General features: G+C 31.9%; 1 pseudogene; it reads right to left on the bottom strand.

Annotated features, from left to right (window-relative positions):
- Positions 1-714: 714 nt before the first annotated feature.
- LOC134717926 (uncharacterized) lies at positions 715-3,596 on the bottom strand (annotated as a pseudogene).
- Between the last annotated feature and the right edge of the window lie 680 nt (positions 3,597-4,276).

Below are 4,276 nucleotides of genomic sequence, written 5' to 3' on the forward strand. Positions count from 1 at the left end.
CCCCTACCGTACAACACTGTTTATAACGAGGGGTTATTGCCACAACTCAGTAACGTAAAATGTGCGTGTTTTCAGGAAACGATTTTTTATTATTTTTTATCGTTGTTTGAAAACCAATTGCTGCTATCCCAGTGTTTTTTTGGTCAATCATTCAAAATATAAAATATACATGTTTTTTTCATTCTGCAACAAAGTAAATCTAAATATTTGGTTTTGGCAAAAGAAGTTTGATTTCAAAGCTTTTTAAAAGAATTCAAAAAAATGTACGATGATAAACAATATAAACTATTTCTTGTCAAATATACAATTTCAAACGTTTGTTCCAAATGTTCAACATAGTAAATAAAAAATGTCACCAAATGTCCTTTTCATAACCATTTTAGTCCTTGTCTGAATCCTGGTCATCTTCTTGTACGTCAGGAGATGGCAGTGTATCTTGTAACTTGTTGTTTGCAGTAAGGCCCTTGAATAATTCGTGATATTCTGTTGGAATGACACGGGTTTTACATAGATTTAATAAATCTTTCTTCTTAGCAAGTGAAATCGCCTGCTTACACTTGTACCTTTTAGGCAATTCCTTTCCCCACAAAGTTGTCAGAGCCTTCCCTTTCTTGTCAACATCTATCACTTTCATTTTATGAAATTCTCCGTCGTACGAAAATTTAAACTGGACATGTTCTGGTTCTTTCTTTGAAAACCTCAACCATTTAATTTTTATCTAATTAACCTTTTCACCCTCAGTATCAATCTTTCTATATTTAACTGTTGATTTTGTAACTTCTTTAAAGTCATAAATGTCTTCATACTGAACGGGAACAACCAAGTATGGATTTTTTCTTCTTGCCATTCTGACAACTGTTGCACATAAATTTCCGTCTTTTTCTTAGCAAATTCTATGGCTGAATGCATGCTATTGCATTCCATTTGGGTATGTCCACTCTCACGAAATTTGTGGTCAATTGTTTCTAGATTAGGGAGATTAGTTACGGCATGCAATAAAGATGTTGCCGTAAACTGATTCCTGTTCTGTCCGGAGCATGCATCTGAGTATAGTATGGCATTCTTAAAGTTATCGTTGGGTTGTTTCCCCTTTTATTTATTCCTCCCTTGTTTTGTCTGCCTTTATTTGGACTCTGTGTATCTAATGATTTAAATCACAATAATGTACTGGACAATATAACTGGGGACATTTTTATTATTACATATATATGTTCATGTATGTAAAAGCACCAATCAAGAAACATATTACAACAAAACTAGAAAGAAAGAACTTAAATCAGATAAAAATGCACATTTAAACATTAATTAGATTTGTCTGTGACGAAAATGTCTTGAAACAATGTTAGAAAGGAACAGACAGACCAAATCTTGTTAATACTTTGAAATATATTTGTTGGAATAACATTTGATAAAATTTGAAAGATTTTATTTTTTGCAATTAGTCTTTCTATATGAACACGATGCTTTGCAATTTTAAGTGTCTGTCTGGTATCAGCAGCTGACATTTGTGCTCCGCCAAATGGTGGAATATTCAACTTTAAACCAATAGTTTTCAGTTCCTTTTCTATTGTAAACCCTTTGTCGACCATAACTGCACCACCTTCTTCTATTATACCTTTTGCCTTCAAGGAACTTAAAAGTTCATAAAATCCACTTTGTTCAGTTATAGCCTTATCTGAAATGGATCCAGTAAACAACTGGGAAATAAATATAACAGAACCACTCGGATCACATCCTATAAGGGCTTTCAATGTTGTGTTTCATTTGTAATCACTATACAACTGACTCTGAATTCCAAGGGCGCATGTTGATTGTGTCTTAAATTCTGTATTATCAATTATAACCAGTAACTTAGGAAAATCTTTTCTGTATTCCTTTGGTATTTTTTCTATAATAGCATTCCTATGCGGCCAAATTGATAATGTGCCAAACTTTAAATACCTGTGATCAATCCATGTATTGAATAGGCTGCTTGTAGATTGTATACTGATTTCAAATCTCATGGCTATATTCTTGAGCCCGAAGTTGTGTCGAAGACGGACTAAAACAAGAAAAAGACAATCAATTTGAGACATTTTTTTCAAATCTTTCCTGCCTTTCTCGTACTCGAGGGAGAAGTCTGGTGGAATTAAAAAAGAAAATAATGCCAACAATCGAATATATGTTATCGCTGTTCTTTCAGTGTTTTATTTTCTTCCTTTAGGACGACTACAGATTCCTTAAGGTTTCTTATTTCCTCATTCCTTAAAAAAAGTCCATTTTAAGTTCATGGCATTCTATAGATGCTGCAAGTAAATCCAGTGGAGACAACCCTGAAATAAAGATATTGCAAAAATTAATATATGATACATAAACATGTATGAATAATGATATACAGTAATAGTGCAATCATTTATTTCTTATTTTTCAGACCAGAAATTTGAAAAAGAATGCTGTTGCTGAGTCCATTGGTTGTGGAAATATGTCTGTGTTGAATATGTCTCCTGTAAATCTTCCTCATGAATTTACCATTGTTAATAATGAGTATGCCGATTTCGACAATCAAGCATTAGAACTCAACACAAGACAACAATCCCACGGTAAGGAGTGGTTTGAGGCTAGGCAGTATCGTCTTACGTCATTAAATTGTGTTTGCCCCATCAGACAAATTGTTTACAAGTATTTTTAGTTCAAAACGAATGAAAGATGTAAAATGTATGTTTGCATTAATTGAATTGAATAGTTTCCTCTACACATATGCATTACAATACCTTTGTAGTTTTCAGGTTTTGAGGCCGCTTTAAAAATTGGAAGAACCATATGCTGGTGACCATTTTATTTTTTAGAAAAATACTTGCTTTTGTTTTAAATAATGGAACCAAAATACTAGCACCGCTCTCCAATACTTCATTTGGGATGCCATTTAAACCCACTATCTTTCCACATTTTAACCTACTAATAGTGTCTAACACTTCTTTGATGTTTTTTCTAAAACCCAGTATATTTATGTAAAGTAGGGATATCATACATTTGCATTAACTGATTTTTTACTGGACCCTCTTTTTTATCATCGTTATGTGACCACATGGATTAATTTCCTGTTTTCATGTTATCCCTTGTATTATATACTCTTTTCCTGACACCGAAGTTTTCTGCAAGTTCCTCTACTTCCCGCCATGCAAAACTGTCATATTATTCGTTATCAGCCAAAATCAGTTAAATGGGACCATAGCAATTACCAAAACGGCCAGAATCAAATTTTTACGTGGACTGTGAACAATATGAAAGTGCTATATCTCTACTATAAAAAAAATTTATTGTGGCACCAAATGAAATTATTTGAGATCTCGTTTAAATTTAAACTTTGGCTTATGTAATCTGTGATTAATAAAAACTTCGCGTCTGGCGTATATATAAAATTTCAGCCCTGGTGTCTGATAAGTTTATTCATAGAAATTTATTGAATTCAATATTCAAATAAACACTCATGCTTAATTACAACTTGTTTATAATTGTTTCGCAAATTGTATCGTAATGAAATTGAAATCACCATAACTTACCATACCAGAAAATACTGTGTCAAGTGCATGAATTACTTTCTCAGCATTATCACACATGGTTTCCACTTTGAATTTCATGATTTGAAGATGGATGAGGCTTCAATTAAAGATGATGTCATTTCAGTTTCAGGAATAAATGAAGCAGCAGTAATATAGTTGACGTTTGTTGAAACACAAATAAAATATAATGGGAGGACATATATGGTTGTGGCATCCATCCAGCATCTTTCATTTCCATAAAGTTCTATAACTGGTCTTTGAGATTATGTCTCTAGCATATACATTTTTTTCATTAACAGCATTTTCTTGGTTATAATTGTATCCCACGACAAAGTAGACATATTCTATCTCTTCTTAATAATCTGCACACTTCAATTCTAAAATTAATTTTCTCATTAACCTGACCCGTATTCTTACTTTTGCAAATAAATAATTGATATTCAAACATTTTTCAATCAAACAATGTTGGTCCTGACAGTGTAATTATTGATTAAAATCTTTCATTTTAGCCTCGTAAAAATATGTACTTTTCACATCCATTCACATGCAGTAGAATAGTATTACATTCAATTAAAATATCTTCACATTCAGTAGAATAGTATTACATTCAATTAAAATATCTTCACATTCAGTAGAATGGTATTACATTCAATTAAAATATCTTCACATTCAGTAGAATAGTATTACATTCAATTAAAATATCTTCACATTCAGTAGAATAGTATTACATTCAATTA

This window comes from Mytilus trossulus, chromosome 5, assembly GCF_036588685.1.
Source record: "Mytilus trossulus isolate FHL-02 chromosome 5, PNRI_Mtr1.1.1.hap1, whole genome shotgun sequence".
Classification (NCBI taxonomy): Eukaryota; Metazoa; Mollusca; class Bivalvia; order Mytilida; family Mytilidae; genus Mytilus; species Mytilus trossulus.